We start from the raw sequence: 12028 nt of genomic DNA, 5'->3' as shown, positions 1-12028 counted from the left end.
ACCCGAACATCCAGGTGTTCGCCCATCACTAGGTGCTACCTAATACTTGGGGCACATCTTACTACCCATACTGGAGGGGTGCTAATTAATACTGGGGAAACATCTGGCTACCTATGTGTAACGTTCGGTGTCAGCACACAGAGAGAATCTGATTATTGTTGATCTGCAGTATCACCAAGAATACAGATATATACCCGATTATTGATGATCTGCAGAATCACCGATAATCCAAGTATAACTAACCTCTTGACACCTATATAGTGTGAGTGTTTGGTGCAACAGTAATGACTTTGAGTGAGACCACCCGAGGAGCAGGTGGTATTTGGCAGTATGGGCGATACTGCCTTCTGAGAAGTGCAAAAAAACTTCCAGCAGCCTGAGACCTCCAAAGGGGTGGAGTCCCAGGCTGAAAGTAGGAAGAACCTGTGAGTGAGTGACACCTGAAAGGTGGATGTCACTAGCAGGTCTGGAGACTATCTCTTAAAGGAGAGAGATAGCTCTCAAGGTTGGGCAAGCCAGGTCGGCAACACACGGGCAGACAAGGTACAGAGACAGAAGGCTGATTCGGTATCCAAAGGCAGGCAGGGTTGGCACCAGATAATCAGATATCCGTAGGTACCGAATCAGAAAGCAGAGGGATAGTCAGAAAAGCAATAGGTCATAACAGATATCAAACAATGCCTAGTCTTGGGTGTGAGGTCCGTGGTCTCTACACCCTGGAACTAGTCTGGAGTATAATATGATGGTACACAGTATCCCTAATCTTGGGTGTGAGGTCCGTGGTCTCGACACCCTGGAACTAGTCTGAAGTATAACACAATGATAACACAAAGTCCCTAATCTTGGGTGTGAGGTCCGTGGTCTCAACACCCTGGAACTAGTCTGAAGTATAACACAATGATAACACAGAAGTAATCTGGCTCAGTGTGAATTCCCAGGTCCTCATTGTTCAAACACACTGTTGGATCTGACTAAGGTCTGAGTGCTTCCACGTAAGTGTTCGCAATGGCAGACAACCTGAGACTGACCAGCAGTAACTATATATAGAGCGGCACTCTCCGGTGCCACCCATCAATGATCAACCAATAGTCACTTGCTCTGAGGTCAGCTGACCAACCTGGTGAGCTGATTCCTCTTTGGTTGTCATAAAGGTTCTGCCTCTCAGCGCGCATATTCCTTAATCTGTGTGAACTAACAGACCCAGCCACACCAGATGCACGCTGCTGCGTGCAAACCGCCGCGTCGGACGCGGAATCAGCCGCCTTGCTGTCAGTATAAGCGACGGCTTTTCCGCGTTCTATTACACTATGAAGGGGAGGGAGGGGCACCTAATATCGGGGGCATCTACTAACTATACTGGGGCGGGCAAAATTCGGGCATGGGGCACACTTTGGAATCTCTGCCACTGGTTCTGTAAAACGTCCCGGCCCTGATGGCATCACCTGGATACATGAGAGCCTTCACAAGAAATATTCCCAAATTGTTAAAGGTGTAAAATAACTATCACACAAATACACAATAAAAAAAAAAAATAGAAATACTTTATGATTCATTAATCTTTTGTAAATAGCAATGGCGGTGTCTAAGAGAACTCATGGAGAAGCATGTGATCAGTTTGGTCTGGTGATAGATATATAAATCTCTGATTTGCTAATCATGATCATGTGCTAAAGCAGGATGTGACCACAGCAAATCAGAGCTTTGCAAATCTGTCAGCTGATCAAACAAATCACATGCTTCTCCATGAGTTCTCCTAGACATGACCATCACTAATTGTACACGGTGAGGTATAATGAAGACATTACAACAGACAAATGAAATTTAGATACATACATGCAGGGCCGGTTCTAGCTACAATGGGGCCCCGGGGCAAGAGTAACCTGGGGGCCCCCCTGACACCCACCCCTGGCAACAAATCCCCCCCTCCCCCACTGTGTCCCAAGACAAGTCAGAAGGAGACTTAGGGGGCCCAACAGTGCTTACGGGCTTTGTAGCAACTGTCCAGGTTACCCCTATGGTGGTGCTGACCCCCTCCCCCAATATTATAGCCATTTGCACCTGTAATGACCACCCCCCCCAATATTATCGCCATTTCTGCCACTAATGACCACTCCTCCCCAAGTAAGATAGCCATATGTGCTCCAAACGATCCCACCTCCCCCAAGTACGATAGCCATATATGCCCCTAATGACCCCCCCCCAGGGGCGTAGCAATAGGGGTTGCAGAGGTTGCGACCGCATCGGGGCCCTTGGGCCAGTGGGGCCCCGAAGGGCCCTCCCTCAACTGCAGTATTAGCTCTCTATTGGTCCTGTGCTCATAATAATCACTTCTATAGATGCTTTGAATAGTGGTAATCATAAACAAACTGCTCCCCATTCCCTTCTTGCACCTCAGACACTGTAGTTGCCATTGGCAGATTTTGGTGCGCCGTATCAATTGTTATGTATAGAGTGCTTGGGGGGGCCCATGTAAAACTTGCATCGGGGCCCACAGCTCCCTAGCTACGCCACTGACCCCCCCCCCCCCCAAATATGATCATCAAATGTGCCCCTAATGTCCATCCCTCTCTCCCTCCACTCTGATAGCCATATGTGCCCCTAGTATCCCCCCCCCCACTATGATAGCCATATGGGTGAGCCCCTTATATATCCCCTCATTATGATAGCTATTTGGGCCCCCTGTGGCCCCCCTCCCCCACTGTGACAGCCATATAGGCCCCTTATGTCCCCCCTTCTCTCACTATGATAGCTATATGGGCCCCTTAAGTCTCCCTTCCCCTCACTATGATAGCCAGCCATATGTGCCCCTACTGTTTCCCCCTGCAATAATGAACACCCCACCCACTCGTGTGCGCCCCCTCCCCCCTCCCGCTGCGTTAGGGGGCTGATGGGAGACATGTATGATGCAGCAGCAGCACATACAGACCTGCTACGAGTTTCAAGCCATGCAGGTCCATTGGTCTCCTCTGTAATGCTGCTGTTCTCTACTTCCTGCTTCTGCGTTTGGTCTCTAGTGCCCGATGTAACAAGCAGGAAGTGGAGAAAAGCGGCACTACAGAGGAGACCAACGGACCTGCTTGGAAGTCGTAGCGCAGGTCTGTGTGTGCTGCTGCAGGTCTCCCATCAGCTCCATAACGCGGCGGGAGGGAAGGTGGGCCGCGTGCACACGGGAGGAGGGGGGCCTCTGCCTTGGAGGATACACATTTTAGGGGGAAGAGGACACTTTGGGGCCCTTAATGGCGCTGGGGCCCTAGGGCAGTTGCCCTTTTTGCCCATATGGAAGCGCCGGCCCTGGCGATAAGCACCGGCAAGTTCTAAAATTAGGTGAGGACCATTGCCTTGTTCATATGTGGCCCCAGTGGAAAAAAACTTGCCTGCTTGATCTAAAGTGGACCTGAACTCAGAACTTCCTCTCTGCTCTAAAAGATACACAACGGCATAGCAACCTTTAAAGAACAACTTTTCTTTGTTACAGCTGATACAAATCCTGCAAAAAAGCTGCAATGTGTCTACTTCTTGCTTTCATGGAAGCATAAATATTGTTAACATCCTGTGTGTACCAATTAGCTTCTCTGCCGTGGCAGTCAGCTGACACAGGTGAGATATCAAATTACAACTTGTGATTAGTCACAGATTGGGGGGGATTAGACAAACTAAACTCCCTAAATACATTCAGGCTGCATTCACAGTGCGTTATAAACTCTTATAACGCAGCTTACCGCACTGCAATGCTAATCCTATGTGACGTTCACAGTGTGACGTTAGCGTCGCATTGTAACGTGCAGCGTTATGGTAATGCACTGCAAGCAGAGTTACCTCTAAACGCACAGGTTACCATCTACAGGAAAGCATACTTTTCATTGCCTGTATGCTTTACTGTACCTACCGTATGAAACGGTAATGTGCGTTACCACCTTTTTTTTTGCATTGCGTTGTAATGCTGCGTTGTGACTTAAACATCCCACTATGAATGAGGCCTCATGGTACATTTCTCTCTGTTTTCCTTCTGTCCTGTGCAAAAGTTTAGGTCCACTTTAATCACCCAGCAAGTTATTCCCCCCCTCTTTAATTCTCATTCTCCCCCAGAGCCCTTATCCATACCATGAACAAAAGGCTCCCCCCACCTCCGGTGTCCTGTATAAAATAAGTATGCGGAACTTGGAACTCCGTATATATGTAAAGCAAACCTGAAGCGGAAAAAAAACTTATAATATAATGAATTGTAGATGTAGTATGGATAATGAATAGAACATTAGTAGCAAAGAAAAGTGTCTCATATGTTTATTTTCAGTTATATACAGTAGCTTTTTAAAAAAAATAACATTGCATCATACTGTCACAGTTGCAGTTTTAAAACCACACTCTGTCCTTTAGGCTGCTTTCCCAGTGGGACGTTACAGGCGCACGTTAGAGCAGCCTGTAACGCACCCCACCGCACAGCAATGAAAGATCAATGGGCTGTTCACAGTGCCCACGTTGCATTACATTGTAACGCAGCAGTTAAAAACAAAGTGCTGCATGCTGTGCGTTCTACGCGGCTAAGCCGCGTTAGACTGTTTGCACATGCTCAGTGATATTGGAGGAGGAGGTCTCCCCTCCTCCTCTGTGGCCAGGCACATGGCTGATTAATATTCACTGCACGGTGTGACGTGCAGTGTTTACTTCCTGGAGCGCCACTCTGTGCGGCGATTGGCCGGCGGGACCACATGATGCCGCATGCGTCCAAAAGTACGCATCACGGCATCACAGGACGCATGAAGAGCTGCTTAAAGCGGCTCGATCAGACGTCCAGCTTCTAGCTCACTATGCGTTGCGTTAGGTGCACGTTATGCGACCTTAACGTAGCATCTAATGCAATGTCTTGGTGTGTAAGTAGCCTTAAACTATAAAACAAAGCAGAAATACACAGACTTACTTATTAATGGGAAACTAAAACATTTCCCCCAATTACAAAAAGAGCTTTCTTTGCTATCATCTGAATTTCTTTGTTACAGCCAACTCAAACAAATCTGGCACTCTATACAAGGCAATAATATTCCCTCGTTTCCTAAAGCTATATGACAATTTGTTAGAGCAACAACACACAAAAAGAAAGGCATCTCCTTGTGCTACATGAAAATTCTTGGATCTCCTGACAATTGCATTTTTAAATATGTGAAATACTGGTCCTATGAGTTAAAAGTAGAGATTAAGTAAGATTAGCATTATTACACGTAACCAAATATTCAAAATGCACTACCCACTAGGAGACACTCCAGAAAATCCTGCTCCACTGGTACTCCACTCCCTCTCGCCTATCTAAATTCAAGAATGGCCCTTCCCCGGACTGTTGGAGAAACTGCAACTTTCTAGGGACACTACCCCACATTTTTTGGTACTGCAAACCAATCCAGACCCTTTGGAAAGCAGTAAACTCATATATTTTAACTGCCATCTGGTCACCTTTCCAACTAACTCCACACGTCGCGGTACTACATGTGGGACTTGACAACATACCAACCCCACATAGATGGGAAATCACACAAATACTCTGCACCACCCGTCTCCTGATTGCATCCAACTGGCGTACACCGCTACCTCCTAAGCTACCGCAAATCACTGCTCAATCTGCATGAACTTAAACATGGAGAAGACAAGCAACGAAATTCATACGTGGGATGGAAGGTCTCACTTACCAAGAAAGGTTAGATAAACTGGGTTTATTTGGTCTAAAGAAAAGACGGCTTAGAGGGGATCTAATTAACATGTATAAATACATCAGAGGGCAATATAAAAGCTTGGCGGATGAGCTTTTTGTCCCTAGGCCTTCTCAAAGGACTAGAGGACATGATCTGCGCATGGAGGAAAAACGTTTTAGCCATTTATTTAGGAAAGGGTTCTTTACAGTAAGAGTGATTAAGATGTGGAATGCATTGCCACAGGAAGTAGTTATGGCAAACTCTATACGTGCATTTAAAGGGGGCTTAGATGCTTTCCTTGCTTTGAAAGACATCCATGGCTACAATTACTAGGTAATGCCTAAAGATGTTGATCCAGGGATTTTATCTGATTGCCATCTGATTGTCGGGAAGGAATTTTTTTCCCTTTTGGGGGTAATTGGACCATGCCTTGTAAAGGTTTTTCGCCTTCCTCTGGATCAATAGGGATATGTGAGGGAGCAGGCTGGAGTTGTACTTTGTTCTTTGGTTGATCTTGATGGACGTATGTCTTTTTTCAACCCAGATAACTATGTAACTATGTAAGAAACTGCGCCGTATTAGTGACTAATTACCCTGCTAATGATCCTTGGGTATTCTCTCAAAATCTGTCCTGCTGGAGTTTATGGAACCTCATATCCAAAATAGCAACAGATAATGTTCTTAGTTATTGAGATGTTTACGTTTGGAAAATGTACATAATGTTTGCAACTAACAACTATTCTGACTAATAGCATCTCTAATGGCAAAGTAATGTCAAACTATGTATTACCTTTTTGAATGCTTCTGTAGGTATATCTTTTTGGCAAATAAAAACTATTGTTTAAGGCTGCTTTCACAGTGGGATGTTACAGGCGCACGTTAGAGCAGCCTGTAATGCAGCCCAATGCAGAGCAATGAAAAATCAATGGGCTGTTCACAGTGCCCACGTTGCGTTGGAGTATAACGCAGCACGGTAAATGAAAGTGCAGCGTGCTGTGCATTATACTCTTATGTGGCTGAGTTCGCACATGCTCAGTACTGTTTTTTTTTTTTTTTTTATTTTGCCGCATGCGCCGTTTTCGTTCAGTAGTATGCGTCAAAAAGTATGCATCACGGACGCATGAAGAGACGCATAACGCGGCTCTACATAACGTCTAACTTCAAAGCTAACATGCGTTGCATTAGGGGCACGTTATGCGACCTTAACGTCGCATCTAACGCGATGTCCAAGTGTGAAAGGGGCATTAAAAAACAAAAAAAAAAGCAGAAATATTTACCCTGTGAACTTTACTGCAGTAGAACCTTATCTCAAGCTGTCTCTCACGGTTTCTTGGCTGTTTAAGTGCTTCAGAAAACAGGACATTATTCAACCCAATGGGTCAAAGAGTTACATAGTTATTTGGCTTGAAATAATTTATAGAGATTTATTGAAACATCTCCAAGTGTGCAACGTGTTTCACGAGTCACTATCCCGCTTCATCAGGCAATCAATTTTGGAAAACACAATAGTAGGTCAATATCTGGGCCAAGCGCCTCTGTCACAGAGGCTCAGCGGTGTGGACATTTTTTGTGTGTCTGTCTCAGATGAGAGCAATGCCATCTGTACCAAAAATTGAGCCATGAAAAGACCAAGACCCGCGTAGGGACAACTGCCTTACGAAGGCACACGATGAAAAAGCACAAACTGCAATGGGAAGACCACCTGAGGAAAAGCAGCACACAAAAGCAAAGCCACCCTCCTTTTCCGTGCGTGGCTGTGCAGCGGACCTAGTTGTGGCACCTCCACGTCTTGCAGGCAGGCCTGCTGCCACCTCCTCTCCTTCTCCTCCTACTCCTCCTGCTACATCCTCTTCACTGTTGTCCTCCTCCTCCTTGGCTAAGTGGCAGTGCTGCAATCTCCTCTCCAACTACACACCCCCAGCTCCCCAAGTCCTATGCTGCATGCCAGGTACGACGGTTTCACGCCATCTTGGAAATGTCTTGCTTCAAAGCCGAAGGTCACACTGGAGCAGCTCTCCTGGCTGCTCTGAACAAACAGGTGGATCAGTGGCTGACCCCACACCAACTGGAGATCGGCAACGTGGTGTGTGACAACGGCAGCTATCTCATTTCGGCTTTGAGTTTGGGAAAGTTGACACATGTATTCATTGTGAACAAGAAGCAGATCTGGGCACCATCCGTCATTCAGCTTATTTATTGTAAAACAGCTTGTGCAGTGTACAAAGTCAAATAGTTATCACCTGGTATTCCATGGCGTATGTGGAGTGGGTTGGAGGTGGGTGCTCAGGGCTGTAGAAGGGTCGGCGATGGCCGTTTCGCGTCCGTTTGGTGGACGCAAAACGGCCGTCGCCGACCCTTCTACAGCCCTGAGCACCCACCTCCAACCCACTCCACATACGCCATGGAATACCAGGTGATAACTATTTGACTTTGTACACTGCACAAGCTGTTTTACAATAAATAAGCTGAATGACGGATGGTGCCCAGATCTGCTTCTTGTTCACAATGAATACATGATTGCTTTCTTCTTGCCATATATGTGAGGCACACGTCAGTGGCTGAGTGTCAAATAGTGCAAGATACCGTTACAAGCAGGAGTTTTTGGGATACAATTTTTTCTCAACCCACAGATCCTTCCTGATCCTAGCAGGAGTGCCACACTCACTTTTTCTTTTGACGACAAAGTTGACACATGTACACTTCATGGCACATGTGCTCAATCTAATAATTCAAAGATTTGTGTGTAAGTACCCAGGCTTACAGGAGGTTCTGAAGCAGTCCAGGAAGGTGTGTGGGCATTTCAGGCGTTCCTACACAGCCATGGCTCGCTTGGCCGATATTCAGCAGAGAAACAACTTCCCGGTGAGGAGCTTGATTTGCGATAGCCCGACTCGCTGGAATTCAATGCTCCTCATGTTTGACCGCCTGCTACAACAGGAGAAAGCTGTCAACGAATATCTGTGCAGCTACAATGCTAGGTCAGGCTCTGGGGAGCTGGGGATTTTCTTGCCAAGGTAATGGACACTCATGCGTAATGCCTGCAGGCTCATGCGTCCGTTTAAGGAGGTGACCAACCTGGTGAGTCTCAGTGAAGGTGCCATCAGTGACTTGATCCCATATGCTTTCTTCCTGGAGCGTGCTGTGCATAGAGTGGTGGATCAAGCTGTGGACGTGCGTGACCAGGAAGAGGAGGAAGAGTTGTGGGAACCACCATCACAACCAGAACAAAATTTGTCATCAACACCTGCGGCAGCACCGAGGAGGGGGGAGGAGGAGGAAGAGCCATCTTGGAAAGAGGAGTCGGATGAGGAAGGTTTTTTTTTTTTTTAGGAGGAGGAGGCGGAAGAACAACCGCAGCAGGCGTCGCAGGAGGCTTGTGCTGCTCACCTTTCCCGTGGTATTGCTCATGGCTGGAGGGAGGAGGAGAACTTACCTGATATCACTAGAGAAGAGCAAGAGGAGATGGCTAGTAGGTCAGCATCCAACTTTGTGCAGATGGGGGCTTTCACGCTTTCCAGCCTGTTGAGGCACCCCCGTATAAAAAAACTTAAGGTGAATGACCTGTACTGGGTGGCAACGCTACTAGACCCTCGGTATAAGCACAAAGTGGCGGAGATGTTACCAAATCACCAGAAGGCAGAAAGGATGCAGCACTTGCACAACAAGCTGGCAAGTATGCTTTACAGTGCGTTTAAGGGTGATGTCACAGCACAACGGAATAAAAGTGCCACTGCCAGTAATCCTCCTTCCATGTCCACGCAGGTAAGGACAGGATCCTCTAGCGATCTCATGGTGATGTCGGACATGCGGACATTCTTAGCCCTTCCGGATCCACCCTCCACCAACACCTCGACTGGCAGGTAGCCGACTACCTGGCCTTAACTGCGGATGTAGACACTCTGAGCAGCGATGAACCCCTGGACTACTGGTTGCACAGGCTTGACCTGTGGCTAGAGTTGTCACAATTTGCCATCCAACTTCTGGCTTGCCTGCCTCAAGCATCTTGTCAGAAAGGACCTTCAGCACAGCTGGAGGCATTGTCAGTGAGAAGAGAAGTTGCCTAGGTACAAAAAGTGTTCAGTACCTCACCTTTATCAAAATTAATTAGGCATGGATCCTGGAGGGCTACTGCCTGCCCGAAGTCTAAGTCAGACCACTCCCCACACAGCATCTCTGCCTGCATGCCGTGTGACTGCCTGCCCCAAGACCAAGTTGGTCCACTCCCCACACAGCATCTCTGCCTGCAGGCCGCTTGACTGCCTTCTCCGCCACCTCCAACAGGGTCCAGGACTCCAGATGGATTCCTGAATTTTCTGGTGCGTGTACATGCCTGCCTAATTTTTCTGGCTGCACTGCGGCTGCAACAACAAAACAAAAGGCATGTACATGTGTCAATTCCCCTTCGTGAACGTTACCTTGCCGCGGTGAAGGGGCTTGCGTATCACAATGAAGCAATGACCGGCTATATGAGTGTGTTGGGGGGCACACCCAAGATAATAAGGTCGTTGCTTCATTGAGGACAGACCAAATTCGATCAGCTGGACAGTCAGTGTTGTTCTATTATTGAGCTATCGAAGCCCGGCAACCATATGGGCTTGAAAACCGCCATCCTCTGCACTCTCGCCATGGTGCACACCAGTCCAGCATGGCCATCACTACACAAACAGTTGTTTGCGGTGCGTTACCCAATGAGTTTGGTCTGTCAGTGTGAAGCAGTGCACTAATTACACTACCTGATCGATGTATACACACGCAAGATGTTTTAAAGCACTTTATGCATCCAATTGAGCATTGCAATGTGATTTCTGCCCTTAAAACCCTGCTGTGCGTCAAATCCGTAATTCTCCCCAGGACTTTTGGCATGTATTCCACTCTGCCATGCCCCCTTCCAGGTGTTCCCTCCAGGAGTTAGAACCCTTGAAACATCTTTTCCATCACTTTTGTGGCCAGAATTAGTTTTTGAAGTTTTGAAAGTTCACCTGCCCATTGAAGTCTACTGCGGTTCGCGTTAACACAAACTTTTGCGGAAGTTCGCGTTCGAGGTTCCAGAACCTAAAATTGGAGGTTTGAGCCATCTCTAACATGGTTACAGGTTTTGACACAAGATCACACTTTGTTACAAAGGTTAAATACTGGTCGTAATGATCGCCGTACTCAGGAGAAGTAGCATAATGTGTTTTGGAGTGTATTTTTACACATACCCATGCTGGGTGGGAGAAATATCTCTGTAAATGACAATTTTTTTATTTTTTTACACACAATTGTCCATTTACAGAGATATTTCTCCCACCCAGCATGGGTATGTGTAAAAATACACCCCAAAACACATTACACTAATTCTCTTGAGTACGGCGATACCTCATGTGTGACACTTTTTTGCTGCCTAGGTGCGATAAGGGGCTCAACGTCCTATGAGTACCTTTAGGATTTTACAGGTCATTTTGAGACATTTGATTTCCAGACTACTCCTCACGGTTTAGGGCCCCTAAAATGCCAGGGCAGTATAGGAACCTCACAAATGACCCCATTTTAGAAAGAAGACACCCCAAGGTATTCCGTTAGGAGTATGGTGAGTTCATAGAAGATTTTATTTTTGTCACAAGTTAGCGGAAAATGACACTTTGTGAAAAAAAACAAACAATAAAAATCAATTTCCTCTAACTTGTGACAAAAAATAAAATCTTCTATGAACTCACCATACTCCTAACGGAATACCTTGGGGTGTCTTCTTTCTAAAATGGGGTCACTTGTGGGGTTCCTATACTGCCCTGGCATTTTAGGGGCCCTAAACCGTGAGGAGTAGTCTTGAAACCAAATTTCTCAAAATGACCTGTGAAATCCTAAAGGTACTCATTGGACTTTGGGCGCCTTAGCGCAGTTAGGGTGCAAAAATGTGCCACACATGTGGTACTGCCGTACTCAGGAGAAGTAGTATAATGTGTTTTGGGGTGTATTTTTACACATACCCATGCTGGGTGGGGGGAGAAATCTCTCTGTAAATGGACAATTGTGTGTAAAAAAAAAATAAAAAAAATCTCATTTACAGAGATATTTCTACCACCCAGCATGGGTATGTGTAAAAATACACCCCAAAACACATTATACTACTTCTCCTGAGTATCGCGATACCACATGTCTGACCCCTTTTTGCAGCCTAGGTGCGGTAAGGGGCCCAAAGTCCTATGAGCACCTTTGGGCTTTACAGGGATGCTTACAATTTAGCACCCCCCAAAATGCCAGGACAGTAAACACACCCCACAAATGACCCCATTCTGGAAAGTAGACACCTCAAAGTATTCAGAGAGGGGCATGGTGAGTCCGTGGCAGATTTCATTTTTTTTCGTCACAAG

The 12028-nt window shown here is 46.6% G+C and overlaps 1 protein-coding gene across 2 annotated transcripts in view; it reads right to left on the bottom strand.

The window, feature by feature from the left end:
* Nucleotides 1–3015, bottom strand: part of LOC137538867 (transmembrane protein 272-like) — a 168285-nt gene extending 165270 nt beyond the window's left edge. The window contains exon 1 of one of the 2 annotated variants that reach the window (XM_068261254.1): nt 2927–3015. The gene's annotated coding sequence lies outside the window, so the exon portion shown is untranslated. The remainder of the gene's footprint in view (nt 1–2926) is intronic. The other variant, XM_068261251.1, reaches the window with a different exon arrangement.
* Nucleotides 3016–12028: the final 9013 nt, after the last annotated feature.

Source organism: Hyperolius riggenbachi, chromosome 11 (assembly GCF_040937935.1).
Source record: "Hyperolius riggenbachi isolate aHypRig1 chromosome 11, aHypRig1.pri, whole genome shotgun sequence".
Lineage (NCBI taxonomy): Eukaryota > Metazoa > Chordata > Amphibia > Anura > Hyperoliidae > Hyperolius > Hyperolius riggenbachi.
This window is presented reverse-complemented; position numbering and strand designations above follow the sequence as displayed.